Below are 17,843 nucleotides of genomic sequence, written 5' to 3'. Positions count from 1 at the left end.
CTCAGCAGTCATATTCACTTGTTAAATCCTGTCTTCTGTTATAATTCCTCCTTCTCCTTTGATCTTTCCTGGGTTTTTTATGCATATGTATTTGTATCTATTCACAACATCTGCCCATTTATAATTGGGTTGTTTGTTGTTGAGTGTATACTTTCTTTATGTACACAGGATATCAAACCTTTATCTGATATGTGTTTTCCAGATATTTTCTTCCTTTAGTTGGCTGCCTCTTCACCTTTTTGACAAAATCCTTTGGGGCATAGAAGCTCCTGAGCTTAAGGAGTTCCTATTTGTCTATTTTTTTCTTTTGCTGCATGTGCTTTAGATATAAAATTTAAGAAACTACATCCAATTAGTAGATCTGAAGATGTTTCTCTACGTTTTCTTCTAGAACTTTTATGGTGCTGGCTCTTAACATTTAGGTCTTTAATACATTTTGAATTAAATTTTGTATAGGGTGTAAGGTAGGGGGTCCTCTTTCATTCTTTTGGTTACTGTTGTCCAATTCTCCCATGCCAGTTTATTGAAAAGACTACTCTGTCCCATTTCAGTGGAATTGAGGGCCTTACTAAAGATCAGTTGCCCATAGATTTGGTGGTCTATCTCTGCACTCTCAGTTCTATTCCACTGCTAAATACTTCTACTGTTGGGCCAGTACCATGCCCTTTTGATCACCCTGGCTTTATAGTAAGCTTTGAAGTCAAGAAGTGATAGTCCTCCCACCTCGTTCTTTTTTTGGGGCAGGGGGTGGTTTTCAGTTTTATTGAGATATACTCACACACCACACAGACAATCCAAAGTATAATCACTGGCTTACAGTATCATTACATAGTTCTCTATACATCTCTGTGATAGATTTTAGAACACTTTCATTACTCTAGAACAGAAATAATAAAAAATGAAACCTAAATCCTCAATACCCTTTATCCCCCCCGTTGTTGACCCATAGTATTGGTGTAATAAGTTTATTACTATTGACAAAAGAATATTAAAACATTACTGTTAACTATAGTCCATAGTTTGCAGTAGCTATTTTTCGCATGTATCCCTCTTTCATTTTTTTTACAATTGTAGTGGCTCATGCAAAACCTTATTTGCATACATGGCTTCAAGCATCCCCTTTCAATCATATTCAACTACAATATGTTACTGTTTCTCATAATCCTACTAATCAAGACCTCGGTTCATTCCCAAACATTTAAGTTCAGCCTCGTTAGCAGTTCTGTATATTTTAGGTAACCACTCCACCTTCTCTAGCTTCTATGTCTAGGCACCCTGCATTCTACATTTTTCCCATGTACGTCTTTATTATATTATTTATCTAACTATATAATTGGCTAAAGGGTATATCAGTCACAAGGTTTTTACAATTACATAGTCACAAGGTAAAACGTACATAGTTATGCAGTTATTATCAAAGATTAAGGCTACTTGTTGTAGTTCAGCAGTTTCAGGTGTTTCCTTCTAGTAGTTGCAAAAGACTGGAAACCAAAAAGAAACATCCATACAATGATCAGTAGTGATAATCATGTGTCATATCCTAACTTCTCTGTCACAACTCCTCCCTCTCATTTGATTAATCTCTCAATCTTTAAGGATATTTGGGCAGTGACCATTCTAACTTCTTCATGTTGCAAAGCAGTATTGACGTTATGGAGTAGAGGAATTCTTTTTTATTTTATTTTATTGTGTAGTATTTTTATTGTACAGTATTTTTGTTGTATAGTATAATATATATATAAAGCAAAGAAATAAAAAAGCAATAACTTTCAAAGCACACTTCAACAAGTTGTTACAGGGCAGATTCCAGAGTTTGTCATAGGCTACCATATGATCCTCCCATATTTCTTCTAGCTGCTTCAGAATATAGGAGGCTAGAGGGCTTAAATACTTTTTTATGATCACAATCAACTTTTTTTCTTTCTTTTTTGTTTGTCAGAAATAACATATATGCAAAAAACCTATAAATTTCCAAGCACAGCACCACAATTAGTTGTAGAACATATTTCAGACTTTGACATGGGTTATAATTTCACTATTTTAGGTTTTTACTTCTAGAAGCTCTAAAATACTGGAGAGCGGACCATGGTGGCTCAGCAGGCAGAGTTCCCGCCTGCCAAGCCAGAGACCTGGGTTTGATTCCTGGTACCTGCCCTTGTAAAAAAAAAAGTAAAGGATAAAATACTGGAGATTAAAAGAGCTATCAATTAAATGATTCAGCATTCATATTCATTTGTTAAGTCTTATCTTCTATGTGTAAGTCCACCATCACCTTTGATCTTTCCATATCTCTCTTTGGGGTTGTTTGGACTATGGCAATTCTAAATTTTGATATTGGAAAGGGTCTGTCTAATATGGGGTAGAAAGATGGAGCTCTCTGATGTTGTGGAGAGGCTGGGCTAGGTTTCAGGACTTATCTGGAGCAGGGACCCATCTGGAGGTTGTAGGTTTCTGGAAAGTTGCTCTAGTGCCTAGAACCCTTGTGGAATCTTATATATTGCCCTAGGTGTTCTTTAAGTTGGCTGGAGTGGTCCTAGTTGGGGGTTGGCAGGTTATGATAAGTAGCAAGGTCTACCTGAAGCTTGCATAAGAGCAACCTTCAGAGTAGCCTTTCGACTCTATTTGAACTCTCTCTGCCACTGATACCATCTTGCTATTTTTTAGGATATGTTTAGCTAGTTAGGGTCTATTTCCTTTCCAAATAAATTTGATAACTAGCTTTTCCAAGTCTTCTAGGTAGGTTGTTGCATTTTGATTGGTATTGTTTTGAACCTGTAGATTATTTTAGGTAGAATTAACATCTTAACGACATTCAGCCTACCTATCCATGAGCATGGAATGTCTTTCTGTCTATTTAGATCTTTTTAAATTTCTTTTAGCAATGTTTTGTAACTTTCTGTGCCTAAGTCCTTGACGTTCCTGGTTAGACTTATTTATTAGTTAGGATTCTCTAGAAAAGCAGAATCAACAGGGAACACTCGCAGATATAAAATTTATAAAAGTGTCTCATGTGACCATGGGAATGCAGAGTCCAAAATCCGCAGGGCAGTCTGTGAAGCCGACAATTCCGATGGAGGGTCTGGACGAACTCCACTGGAGAGGCTCAACGGCCGAAGCAGGAAGGCAGACTGTCTCTTCTGAATCCTCCTTAAAGAAGGCCTCCAGTGATTAAATTAAGCATCACTCATTGCAGAAGACACTCCCATTTGGCTGATTACAAATGGAATCAGCTGTGGATGTAGCTGACATGATCATGATTTAATTCTATGAAATGTCACAACAGACAGGCCAGCACTTGCCCAACTAGGCAAACAGGTACCACCACTTGGCCAAGTTGACACATGAACCTGACCATGACAGCTTATTTTTAGATACCTGATTCTTTTGGTTGCTTTTTGAATAGGATTTTTTTTCCTTAATTGTCTCCTCAGGTCATTGCTTATGCATAGAAACATTATTGACTTTTGTTCATTAATCTTGTATCTTGCCACTTTGCTCAATTTGTTTACTAGCCCAAGCAGCTTTGTTACAGATTTCTCAAGGCATTCTAAGTATAGGATCATATCATCTGCAAATAAAGAGTTTTACTACTTTTCCTATTTCAATGTCTTTTAGTTCTTTCTTCTGTCTAATCACTTGGTGCATGGGTGGTTTAGTGGTAGAATGCTCACCTTTCATGCAGGAGACCTGGGTTCAATTCCCGGACCATGCAGCAGCATCCCCCCAAAAAGAAAAAAACATCTAGGGAGATTGGGAGGTAGCCTGCCTGCATTTACCCTTTCTCGCCAGCATGAAGTGCACCTGAGGTTCCTTGTGTCCACCCCTCCCAGACTGCAGCAGCAGCTCAGAGATGGTGGGCTCAGCCCAGGGCCTGTTCTGGGAGGGCAGCAGTGAGATGGGGAAGATTGATTAGCATCCGGGGGGTGGGGGGGTAGGAGGGTGGGGGGTGGGGGTGGGATTATCTGACCCTGGTGCCCCTGGCACCCAGCCAGGCGTCTTACTTCCAGTGCCCAGGGGCACAGCCCTCATAGTGGATGGTCGGGCCCATCTATGTAATCCACTATTAGGTTGATAACTCTTTTTTTTTTTTGATCACCAAATCCCATTGTATTCACAACAGTCAATTTTAGTCAAATGTTACTTCCCTAGAGTTCCTATTTCTGAGCTCTAAGTCTAACATGTGAGTAAAAATGTAAGGATTCACAGTCTTCAAAATTAGTATTAAACAATATTTCATTCACTGTTGATTTTCCAATTCCAATTTCCCCCACACAGAGAATACTAAAACAGAAGCTTTGCTGAGTGAATCTATTGATGAGCCGATCATACAGATTTTCAAAACCAACACAGCCACATAGTGAACTAATATTTTCTCATTTTAGTTTCTGTTCGTCATCAGATACTGTTGAGAATTTGCAAGTTGCTTTTGTTGCTATATTTGACTGAAAGAACAGGTACCACAACACCTTGGAGGATGCCTTGGTCCTGAGAGGGAGCAGTGGAATGGGTGGGGCATGGGGCCTCCTGAAGCTGTGTTCTCAGTCCCCACACCTCACTGAGAGACATGGCCCAGGCCAGAGAGGGCCCCAGAAGATTTTTTTTAGCTACATTTTTTTCCTTTGTTAAAGCCGTGCAGCTCATGGGTTGACTGGGAAGGTATAATTTAATAAAATATAATTACTGTGACTTAGATTATGTAAAATTGATTTTTACATAGGTCTTATGTATATCTTTTAATGAGAATTTAAAGCATTAGCATGAATATACATATTTTATTCATCCTGTTTTCCATAAAGTTAATTTTATAAACCATACTTTTGAGTTAAGATCTAAGTCAAGTTATTTTAATGGCAAAACCTTTTATTTTGCTTGCACAGAATTCATATTCCCTTATTGTACCCAGTCTGTGAAATTTGAAAAAAAAAAGTAGAAATATAAACATACCTTTCTTTTACTATACAAATTTATTTTGCTGTGAAGGTACAACTTGATTACCTAAAAATTAAGTACTTCAATAGAGATTTAAAAATTAAGAAATTCAAGAGAGAATTAAAAAATAGAGCACAAGTTTTATTAGGAGCTCAGATAAAGAAGAGAGAATTTGAGATTAGGCAAGTTTGTGGGGAGGATCTAGGTAGCTGAAAGTGGAGATCTATATTAGCAAAAGTGGGACAATATTCCCCTTTTTTGACTGGAAATGATTGCTTGCCCATGGAAGGACATAACGGTGCTCCTTTCCCATTTACTGCTTATTTCACATATCTGACCTTCAAAAATTGTATATATTTTGCCTTCATATGATTGGACAACACTTCAAAAATAGAGATCTGATTTTGTCTATTTCCCTAAATAGTCAACTCAGTACCCTTATGCATATGATTTACCTTATAAAATCTGTTTTTTTATGTTAATCTTTATTAACTTATTTTGAAATAGTTTCAAATTTACGGGACAGTTGCAAAAATAATACAGACCCCATACAGAGAAATCTAACATACCCTTTTCCAGATATTCACGTATGCTAATTTTAACATTTTCCTACCTTTGCTGTATCATTCTTTCTGTTTATCTGTTTCTCATCTTTTTCTGAATTTTTGAGAGCAAGTTACACACATACTCCCTGAACACATAATACTTGTACATTTCCTACAAATAAGAATATCCGTTTATATATTCACTGTAAGTGCAGTTATAATGTTCAAAAAATTTAACTTTGTTAAAAACTTATGTTCTATGTTCCATTTTTTTCTTATGTCCCAATAATTCCTCATGGGACATTTTCTCCCCATTCTTAGATCCCATCTAATATCATGTATTGTATTTAATTGTCATTATCTCTTTATCTTTCTTTTAAAAAATGTATACAACATAAATCATCCCATCTCAGTCCCTCCCAAGCATACACTGTTCAGTGGAATTAATCACATTCACAGTGTTGTGTAACCATCACCACTGTCCATTACTGTAACTTTCCCTCCACTTCAAACAGAAACCCTACATTCATTATGCAGTAACTTCCCATTACCCCTTCTCCCCACCCCTGGTAACCTGTGTTCTACTTTCAGTCTCTGTGAGTTTGCATTTTCTCTGATGTTTTCTTTGTGATTACTATGGAGCTTAAATTTAAAAATTAAGTCCCTTATCTTTTGTTTATCTGAGAATGTCTTAATCACTCCCTCATTTGTAGAAGACAGTTTTTCTGAATATGCAGTTCTTGGTTGGTAATTTTTTGCTTTCAGCACTTACATCTTCCCACTGACTTCTTACTTCCATGGTTTCTGTTGAGAAATAAGCATTTAATCTTATTGAGGCTCCCCTTGTATGTGACGGATTGCTTTTCTCTTGAAGCTTTTAAAAGCATCTATGTTTGCCATTCAGAGGTTTGATTATAACATGGCACAGTTTGGATCTATTTGGGTTTATCCTGTTTGGAATTCACTGAGTAGGTCTTAGATGTGTGTGTCTTTGTCTTTCACTAAATTTGAAAAGTTTCCAACCAATGTTTCTTTTAATATTCTTTTTGTCCCTTTCTCTTTTTCTTCTCCTTCTGGGACTGTGCCAGTACGACTATTATTGATACACTTGTTGGTATTTCACTGGCTCCTCTTTTTTCTTCTCAGTCTGGATGATTTCAGTGGTCTTATTTTCAAGTTCCACTGATTTTTTTCTTCTGTCAGCTCTGATCTGCTGTTAAATCAGCAGGTTAGGATTCTAGGGAATTTTAGATTCCTTTTTCTGTGGTCTTCAACTCTGTTTGGTTCCTTTTCAGAATTTCCAGCTCTTTTGATAGTCTCTTTATATTCGTCTGTCATTTTCCTGATTTCTTTTACTTCTTTGTCCACGTTTTCCTTTAGCAGTTTGAGCACACTTAGGACCACTTTTTAAAAGTCTTTAGTAAAACAAAGTCGAGAAGTTATCCTGGAGGTTATTCTTACACATTAAATAGATATCACCTCTCTAGTTAAGAGAGTGAATTAAGTTAAGGTGTGAATTACTGATTATATATGTAGAATGGAATGATCATATGGTAAGTATGTTTGTGTTTGTTGTTATGTTTAAAAATATTTTTTTAAATATAAAAATTAATTTAAAAAAAGAAAAGTCTTTGGTAAGTCCCGGTCTGACCTTCCTTTTTGATGGTTTCTGATGCTTTGAATTTTCTGTTTTGCCCGAGCCATCTATTCCTGTTTCTTTCCCAGTCTTTGCAGAATGACCTTTGTGAGTTGCAATGCTTCAGAGTTTATCCATACAGTTAGTGTGGAGAATAGCTTGATGCCAAAGTGTAGGAGGCTCTCAGGTCTTTTCTGTGTATGTGGCTTGTCTTGGGCATGTGTGTGTGTGTGTACCCTGAGATTTCCCCCATTTATATGGATTACGAATGTCTCCTCTTCTCTAAGAAACTTTCCTCGTGGTCCATGGCACTGCACTGTATGTCCTGCACCCAGCAATTCCCTATCCCAGGCAGCACAACTTGACTTTTCTCCCTCAGTATTCTGTAAGAAAACTCAGCGAGCTGTCTTCTATTTGCAAGATAAGTTATAGACATTTTTATTTGATTCAGGATCCACACATTGCATTAGAGTCTTACAGCTCTTTTAAATCTATAGAAGTCTCCTTCCTCCCTTTTCTTTTTGAAGCTGTGTATTTGTTGAAGAAACCAAGTCATTGGTGGAAAAGCAAAGGGGTGGACCCGTATTCTTTGTTAGCATACGTAGATTCTCCATACATTTCTTTAGCTCTGAAGAGTTCAGTGTACACATTCGCGGAGAATCCTTCGTTACCAGGATGACCAAGTAAAGAAGCATATTCAGTATCTGCTACGTGCTAGGAATTACCTTCTTGTCTATGAACCCAGGAAATCCTTTTTTTTCCCCAGTACATAGATAGGTCTCGCCATTCCTTGGATGGGATGACTTTCAGGTTGAAAATGTTACTTTGGCACATTTGGACCCCTTACTTAACCTTGGAAGTTTTTTGTATTGTATTTAGTAATGAAGACTTGAAGAAAGGGGTAAAATAGGTGGAATAAGAAAGTGTTGGGCATTCTAAAGAAACAGTAAGTCCTAGAATGCGCTTATTAAACATAGTTATATTTAAGAGATCTTAATGTTTTAGTAGCACATGCATGTCTTTTTTTCTCTCGGTGAGCCAGCCATTGATTTGAACTCTAGTTGGACATTTTCTTGCTATGGGATTTTGAGAAATAATTGAACTTCTTTGGACCACAGTTTGCTCGTCTGAATAACAGGGGTAATTGTAACCTTTTTCAGGTTAGAAATTGTAGGAATACTATGTACCTGTTTTTAATCAGTGGCAGCTATTGTTATGCTAACGATATCATTATTTCTAAAGAATAAAACATAGAAAATGAAGTGTGGATTCTGGAATTTATATTTTTACTTATATGATGGAATTTGCAAATTAAATATCAAATCTTCCCATCACCCACTAGGATGAACACTTTGTTAGGACAAGCAATTTTATATTACTCTTCTATTTTATCCACCAAGCTAAGGAATCACCAGTAAGTATAAAAGTCTCAGTGATATTACTTGAATTAATGCTATAAAATGATTGGGGCTTTACGACCCTCCTTCATCCTCAAATGGTGACATAATAATATGGATATATTACATGCTATGATAAATAAATGAGGTAATGCATATAAATTGTTAGCATAATGACTCATGGATAATAATGTTAGCAGTTATTGTCCTTTAGTTTCTGTGGCATCTGTTTAGGACATGTGTAATAAAAGCATTTGTGGCCATGAAAGCTGTGATCCCACAGTCAGAGACATTAACCAGCACTGGTAGATCAAGGGACAATAATGTCTATCTTCCTAGGCAGTTTTTCTTTCTGTTCCTCCAGGTATGCCCATTGTTGTACCTGATGGTAAATGAGGATGAAGAGAATTAAGATTCAGAAGGGAGCTTCTGGTTAAATTTGCTGGTCTTGTGGCTATGAAAAATAGAAAATGGATGGAAACATGGGCTGTCATATCAGGGTAGATCAGGAGCTACTTCTCAGAATGATCTTTTCATTAACATCACTTAGGAACTGTTAGAAATAAGCTAAATGAAGTGTGCCTATGTAATGGAATCAGATTTCATGTAGGGTCTAAAGCTGGTACAATCAAAGCTATGCTTGAAAATAGTTTAAATTTTCCTTTCAATTTGCTGACAAGCTAATTCTCAAATAAGTTCATTTACCTTTTTTTGGTTCTATTGTTAATGAATTCAGTTTCTTAGGTTGAGGTGTTGTAAGGTTGAACACCAGATGAAGAGATTAATGTTTGTTTAGTGGTCCTCTTCCACTACATCTTTACTCTAGAGGATACGTTGATATTCTCTCTTTCTCTGTCAGATAGCACATAAGTGATTTTAACTTAAATTTTGATGCTCTTCTCCCGTCTAAACTTCACTGTTTAGTGTCAGAATGTTATATTTGTAGTGTGGTAAAATTCTTTTCATTTGAGACTAGAGCAAGCACTATTTCTTCCTGCTTACAGAAGTTAGGGACCACACCTGTTTTGTTACTGTGCCCAGTGTCTAACACAGTTACTCCTATTTACTGAACACCTGGTAGTTGCTACAGCTTATCAGAGCTTGCCTCAGCTTGCTCCTACTTTTTTTTTTCATCATTGTTTTTGACTGTATATTATAACATATATACAAAGCAAAGAAAGCAAAAAGCAATAGTTTTCAAAGCATTCTTCAACAAGTAGTTACTAGAACAGATCCCAGAGTTCAGAAAAAAATAGTTCAGAAAAAAATGTCTGTGTATCTGTGCATTTATAAAGCGGAAAGTGAGTGTGGGAGCAGGCGCTGGCTCAAATGATAGTCCAGTGGAGCAAAATGAGAGTTGGTGAATCTGGGTAATGAGTACAAGGAAGTTCTTTGTACTGTGCCTGTAACTTTTCTCTGTATTTGAAACTGTATAAAATGGTAAAAAAAAATTGTTTTAAAAGGAAACATGGGAAAACTTAAAATAATACAGTAGTTATTATTTACAAAGATGTTATATTTAGTCTCACAAAAATCTTGCATCTCTGTACTACTTCACTCCCACCTTCTCAGGGCTGACCTTTTTTGCATTTAATGTAACCCACATGGAGGCCTCCCTCGATAACCTAAAATATAAAGAAGGGTGTTCTTTCTACTTCCACTGTTATTCTTCTTTTCTTTCATTGATTGCATTTATTATATGTCATACCATATTTGCTGCATCTTATTTTATCCTTTCTCTCCTTCAGGACTTTGAGCTCCCTAAGGGCAAAGATGATGTCTGTTTTGATAGTTGAACTTGGATGAGTGAGTGAATTAATGTACAATCTCTCTGCCACCAGTATTCTTTCTATTCTATTTATCATACTTTAGCTAGATAGTCTTGCAGAAGACAAAGTGGCTTCTTTCAACTTGTAAGATAAAGGCTGTACTTGTGGGTTTGGCTTTCAGTGTCATGTATTAATGCATTCACTTGTTCATGAAGCAAATATTTATTAAACACAGTAATCTGATTCCCTCCTTATCTCTCTAGTTTAATCTCTTGTCAGTTTCACTCAACTCTGCATGCTTTTTCTAGGATTGCACCCTCTTGCTGATGAAGAGATTCTAGGAAAGCCATCTCAGACCACCCTCAGTCCAGTTTTCTCCCAGTAGCTCCCTCCACCCACAGGCTGTTAAGTACCCTCCCTGCTTTCCCGACTCTTTCTACATGCCTACCCCATTGATTACAATTCTCTGCTTTTTCTGACCAGTTTTTTCATCTTCATTGCCTAGCACTTGTTTGCACAAAATCTGTGTTTTTTGGATAAATTGAATGAGTGCTTGTCACAGGTTCTGTGTTGAGTGCTATATATGTGCTTATCATATTACTTTTAAGCTAACTTTGTAAATGGAATTACTGGTTTTGTTTTTGTTTTTGTCTTTGTCTTTGTTTTGGTAATTGAGTTTTATAGTAGTCCTGGGACTATGTTTATTTACTTATTGTTCACTGTTATAGTTCCTTGTCTAGCACAATGTCTGGCGTGTAGTAGGGAATGTATGAATGAATGAAGTTCAAACTTATTAATAGTTAAAAGATGATATATAAATTAAAAATGGTGAAATAACATTAGCAGGCATTTAAAAATATACTGGCAAGGATAGTGAGTGACTGGACATGTTGCCTAAGAAATAGAAATTACTAACACTGGAAAGAAGCAATACTGTAACATACCTAATAACCTTAAAAGTATTTTAATGTTTTGACCCATATTTTAATGTTTTGACCAACAGTTTTACTTCTAGATAAAACTATGTCGGTGAAATTAAAAAGAAAACAAAACAAAAACTTGGGTAGGCAGTAACTAAATTATGATGAAGTCACAAGTTGGAATATTTGCCAACCATTAATATTGATGTTTATGAAGCATTCATAGTAATGTGGAAAATGCTTATTAAATGAAGAAAATGTAATTATATAAGTCAAAAAAGCCTAAATAATGCTGTGGTTTGGAAATTTCAAAATTCTAGTGTCTTAACATGTTTATCTTTCATGTTACATGCCCTACAGGGGTTTGCAGGGACCTTCCTCATTGTGCTCACAGAGGGACGCAGATGAACAAAACCTCACCTTGACACAGTGTTCCACAAAATAGCAGTAGAAAGTGACGTGGTGAATTATGCACTGATTCGTAAAGCTTCAGCCTAGAAGTGTTGATCTCACCACTTCCTCTCACATTTACTTGCTACAGTAAGTCACATGGCCTTACCTAACTTCAGAGCAACAAGGAAGCCCAGTCCTATCAGGTGTCTGGAACCTGGCGGAACCAGAAATATTTGGTGTTCATCATTAATGACCACATCAGTAGTTTAAAAAAGGAATATTTAAAGGCCAGAACTTTTCTTTTGATACATTAGACAAGAATTGTTTGTGTTAACAAGCAAGACTAAATTATGGTACTTGGGTAATTTAAGAAAATGTCTTTTGGGGAGGAATTAAACATTATTAAAATAAGTAGTATTACTTAATATTGCAGTATCTCCATTAATGATGACCGTTTGTTGCAGTTACCATTAGGCATCTTTTTGAAACATTTTTAATTTAAAAGTCAGATTCATTGAGGTGTAATTTATGTGCTGTAAAGTTCACCTTTTTTAAAACATGTAGTTTGAGTTTCAACAAAAAGCAAATAGTGATACATTTTGATACTAGAGGAAGAAAATATAGAAAATAACTAAATTATTGTGGTTGTTCACTTTTAAAATTTTTTAAAACTTTTTTAGTGTATAATATAACATCCGCAAAGTAAAGAAAGAAAAAAGCTGTAGTTTTCAAAGCATTCTTCAACAAATAGTTACAGGATAGATCTTAAGAGTTTGTCGTGGGCTACCATACCATCATCTCAGATTTTTCCTTCTACCTGCTCCAGAGCATAGGAGGTTAGAAGGAATAAATATTTTTTTATCATTGCAATTAACTTTTTTCTCTTTTTTTTGTGAAAAATAACATCTGTACAAAAAAAGCAATAAATTTCAAAGCATAGAACACAATTAGTTATAGAACAGATTTCTGAGTTTGATATGGGTTACAATTCCAGATTTTTAAGTTTTTATTTCTAGCTGCTCTTAGATACTGGAGACTCTAAAAGAGATGTCAATTTAATGATTCATCAATCATATTGATTTGTTAAATCCTATTTTCTCTGCATAACTTCACCATCACCTTTGATATTTCTGTCCCACTGTTTAGGGGTATTTGGGCTATGGCCATTCTAACTTTTTCATATTGGAAGTGTCTGTCACTAATATGGGGTAGGAAGATGAAACTAGCTGATGTTCTGGAGAGGCTGGGTCCTCTAGATTTTAGGACTTATCTGGTCCAGGGACCCATCTGGAGTTTGTGGGATCTGGAAATTTACCCTAGTGCTTGGAACCTTTGTAGAATCTTATATATTGCTCTGAGTGTTCTTTAGGATTGGCTGGAATGCTTTTGGTTGGGGGTTGGCAAGTTATGGTAGGTAGCAGTGTCTAACTGAAGCTTGCATAAGAGTGCCCTCCAGAGTAGCCTCTCGACTCTATTTGAATTCACTCAGCCACTAATACTTTGTGGGCTGTTCACCTTTTAAAATTGAGATACAACTCACATTACATAAAATTAACTCTTTTCAGGCATTTTTAATTTCTCCACAAAGTTGTTGAACTATCATGTGGATGTTCACTTTTGTAATAAACCGCATCTTAAGTATTAATGCCTTTTGACCATTTTAGATGATAAAGCCCAACTATTGGGCACGGGGGGTGGGAGGAGGAGTGTAGGTGAAAGTGTGGGCGTTAGTGAGGTAAAAGTCTATTTAAAGAAAGGTATAAAGGTGCTATGTATTTTGTCCAGGGGTTTAAGATCTCAGTCTTATCTCTGTGCTCACATATGATGGGATTATAGATGGGAAGGGTGGGAGAAAGGGCACAAAGAGAGGGAGATATCTAGAGAACTGGGAAAAATTAAAGAGGTATTTTGATCTTTAGTGAAGGATTTGAAGTGGATAGTCAGCTCACTTCTCTTTAAAATTCCAGTTCTTTCATAAAATAAGGAAAGTTAGAGCCATGTATTTACAGGCAATAATTCCACATAGGTAGTTCCTGGAAAAGTGATCATTATTTAATGTTGTGTGGCAGCAGAAAGGGAAATTTGGATCTTTAACCTTTCTATTTGAAATCTGCTCAAATTGGGACTTGTAAGCAAGGTCAAAATGAGATACTGGGATGGCCTGTGTTGCAATGAGGCTTAGGAGTAGTTGTAAAAATGTTCTCTGTCTATTAAACCAAGTGAACTACACACACAAATTAAGCTTTATAATTAAAGTTCCTTATTTGAATTGATGCAATTAAGATATATTTCATACTGCCATAGAGAACCTTTCAACTTTGTTGAATACATGACCTCTTTTTTCTCCTTGATCCCCATGACACCCTTATGATGTGGTGATACTGTATCAGTTATCTTTTGCCACGTAAGAAATTGCCACAAACTTAGTGACTTAAAACAATACAATTACTGTTTGTTTTACTGTTTCTTGGCATGACTTACCAGGGTTCTATGTTTTAAAGGTTTATCACAAGCTTGCAATTAAGTTGTTGGCTAGGACTTGAAAAGTTCTTCTACCAAGCTCATGCAGTTGTTGTCAAGGTTTGAACTGTAGGACAAGACCCTCTGCTTCTTGCTGGATTTTAGCTGGAGACCACCCTCAGCTCCTTGCCACAGTGGGCCTCTAAATATGTGGCTTACCTTCATTAAAGCCAAGAGGGAAGAGGGTCAGCTGGCAAAACAGAATTTGTCGTTTTAAGTTACAAAACCATGGAAGTGATATCCTATCATATCTGCAGTATTTTATTGGTTAGAAGCAGATCATAGGCACTCCCACACCTGGGGTGGGTGGGCTGGACAATCATATTAGAGTGTAGATATGAGAACAAGGAGGTGGCGTGGATTTTTTTTTTTTTTTTTTTAATTTCAAAATACATTGCAACAATTAGTTGTAGAACAGATTTCAGAGTTTGGTATGGGTACTACAATTCTCCAATTTTAGGTTTTTATTTCTAGCTGCTCTAAGGCACTAGAAACCAAAAGAAATATCAACATACAGATTCAGCACTCATAGTCATTTGTTAAACTTGACCTTCTCTATATAATTCTACCATCACCTTTGATATTTCGCTCACTCTTTAGAGGTATTTGGGGTATGGCCTTTCTAACTTTTTCATATTGGAAGGGGTTGTCAGTAATATGGGATAGGGGAATGGAACTAGTTGATGACCTAGAAGGGCCAGCCCCTCTCCTTTTCCGGACTTATCTGGTCCAGGGACCCATCTAGAGGTTGTAGGTTTTAGAAAGTTACCCTAGTGCCTGGAAGCTTTTTAGATTCTTATCTAATGCCCTAGGTAGTCTTTAGGCAGGAATGGGGCTTGGCAAGAATATCTAACTGAAGCTTGTGTAAGGGTGACCTCCAGAGTAGCCTCTCGGCTCTGTTTGAACTCTCTCAGCCACTGATACCTTATTTATTACACTTCTTTTCCCCTTTTGGTCAGGATGGCATTGTTAATCCCATGATGCCAGGGCCAAACTCATCCCTGGGGTCGTCGTCTCCCATGCTACCAGGGAGACTTTCATCCCTGAATGTCATGTGTCACGTAGGGGGAAAGGCAATGGTTTTACTTGCAGAGTTAGGTTTAGAGAGAGAGAGAGGCCACATCTGAGCAACAAAAGAGGTCTTCTGAAGATGACTCTTAGGCATATCTATAGGTAGGCTAAACTTCTCCACTACGTACGTAAGCTTCACAAGAGCAAGCCTAAAGATCAAGGACTTGGTCTATTGGTTTGGATATCTCTAATGTCTGACGCAGTAGTCAGGGTTTCCCCAGTGGTAAAGTTTAATAGTTCCATATTGTTTCTCTCATCCCTCAAGGGACTTTGCCAATACTTTTTTGATTATCTGCTTAATGTACTCTGGGATGTATCCAGACATTACATTAAACTATACAGGATTAAAGGTTCTCATTCTTATTCTGGTCTCCCTGTGTTTGGATTGTTTAAGTGATCTATCCAGGCAGATTAGATATGCTACAGAAAATTTAGGTTTTGGACAAAATAAACTTTTCTCCCCAACCCCCCCCTTTTTTAAATATTTTTATTGCAGTATCTTCACATACCATACCATCCATCCAGGGTACACAATTAGTGAGTCACAATATCATCATATAGTTGTGTCATCATGATCATTTTTAGGACATTTGCATCACTCCAGAAAAATCACATAGTTGTGATGATATTGTGATCATTTGTCATCATGATCATTTTTAGGACATTTGCATCACTCCAGAAAAATAAATAAAAAGAAAAAACAAAAAAACACATCCATCCCATAGCCCTTATTCATCCCTCTCATTGACGACTAATATTGCAATCTACCCAATTTTTTTAACCCCTTATCCTCCCTGTTGTCTATTTTTTGTCCTTATGTTTTTAGTTATCTGTCCATACCCTGGATAAAGGGAGTATCAGAAACATGTTTTCATAATCACATGGTCACATTGTAATAGCTGTGTAGTTATACAATCTTTTTCAAGAATCAAGACTATTTTCTGGTAGTTCACCAGATTCAGGTACTTCCCTCTGGCCATCCCAATACATTGTCAGCTAAAAAGGAATATCTATGTAATGTATAAAAATAGTTTTCAGATAACCTCTCAACTCTGAAATCTCTGTAATACTGAAACTTTATTTTGTCTCATTTCTGTCCTCTCCCTTTGGGTCAAGAAGGCTTTTTTAATCCCATGATGTCAGGTCACAGCTCATTCCCGGGAGTCATGTCCCACATTGCCAGGGAGATTTATACCGCTGGAAGTCATGTCCCATGTAGGGGGAAGAGGGCAGCAAGTTTACCTGTCGACTTGGCATAGAGAGCAAGGCCACATCTGAGCAACTAAAGAGGTTCTTTTGGGGTGACCCTTAGGAATAATAATAGGTAGGCTTAACTTCTCTTTTGCAGGTATAATTTTATAGGGATGAGCCCCAAGATCGAGGGCTCAGCCTATCGAATTGGTTATCCCAACTGCTTGTGAGAATATCAGGAATTTCCTAGATGGGGAAGTTGACTGTTTCCTCCTTTCTCCCCATTCTCCCGCAGGGACTTTGCAGATACTCTTTTATTCTCTGCCCTTATTACTCTAGGATGTTTCAGGGCATCACACTAACCAATAAAGAGCAACAAGATCTCACTCCCTTTTCAAGGTTCCTTGTAATTGTGGTGTTCAAATAAACTGACCATACAAATTAAAATAGATAATGTACTACCAAAAATATATAATTTGCATGAAATAAACATTTCTTCCTTTGTTCTTCCACAAAAGTTGAAGTTTCAAAATATAGACAATATCATTCTTTACCCTGTATTCTGAATTTCCTTAGTCCTATCCAGATGAGCTTCATTCATATATTCACTTGAAGTTCGATCACTTTTTCAACTTTTTTAACAGTTGCTGTTTCAGATAATGCTGACTTTGATAGCTTCAGAGCTCTAACTCTGAATCTGAGGTGTCATGCAAATATCCGAAGTTTCAGGAAACGACCAGGTTATACACAAATAGCTCAGCATCTCAGAATTTACAAATAACAGTTAAAACTCCAGAATAGATATGACTTCAGTAAGAACTTAGAACCTAAGAACCTTTACAATATGCCCTAACGTGATAACCCATGCTCTTGATTTCAATTCTTCGAGTTTGTTTACTATAGTTAGTCCATATGAATAAGGCATGATAATATTAGTCCTTTTGTTGCTGACATTTCATTCATCATACAGTCCTCAAGTTTCTTTCACCTAGTTTCATGCCTCACAACTTTCATTCCTTCTTGTAGCCAATCAGTAGTCCATAAGTATAAGTGCACCACAGTCCCCCCCTTCCATTCCTGAGTTGATGTGACCTAGGCCACCTCTCTCCATTGCAAATCGCGAACACTGCTGCCATAAACACCAGTGGGCAAATGTCCATTTATGTCCTCACTCTCAGTTCCTCCAGGTATATACCTATCAACAGGGTGGCAGGATCATACTGCAGCCCTACTTCTAGCCTCCTGTGGAACCACCACACTGTAGAGGGGCTGTACCACTCTGCTTCCCAACCAGCAGTGAATGATACATCTCTTTTTTCACATTTTTTTCCAGCACTTATCTCCCTGTTCTTTTTTTTGGGGGGGGGGGGGGGTGCTTTCAAGTGCTTTCTCTCTGTTCATTTTTAAACAGTTTTCTTCGCACGTCCTACAGTCCATCCTAAGTAAAAAATCAGGGGTTCCTGGTATAGTCA

The 17,843-nt window shown here is 37.0% G+C and overlaps 1 protein-coding gene across 6 annotated transcripts in view; it reads left to right on the top strand.

Annotated features, from left to right (window-relative positions):
- RB1CC1 (RB1 inducible coiled-coil 1) overlaps positions 1–17,843 on the top strand; it is a 105,355-nt gene that overhangs the window by 10,428 nt on the left and 77,084 nt on the right. For 4 of the 6 annotated variants that reach the window (XM_077166749.1, XM_077166746.1, XM_077166751.1 and 1 more), the window contains exon 2: positions 11,557–11,736. The exons of the other annotated variants lie outside the window; for them this stretch is intronic. The gene's annotated coding sequence lies outside the window, so the exon portion shown is untranslated. The remainder of the gene's footprint in view (positions 1–11,556; positions 11,737–17,843) is intronic. 6 annotated transcript variants of the gene reach the window in all.

This window comes from Tamandua tetradactyla, chromosome 6 (assembly GCF_023851605.1).
Source record: "Tamandua tetradactyla isolate mTamTet1 chromosome 6, mTamTet1.pri, whole genome shotgun sequence".
Lineage (NCBI taxonomy): Eukaryota > Metazoa > Chordata > Mammalia > Pilosa > Myrmecophagidae > Tamandua > Tamandua tetradactyla.
This window is presented reverse-complemented; position numbering and strand designations above follow the sequence as displayed.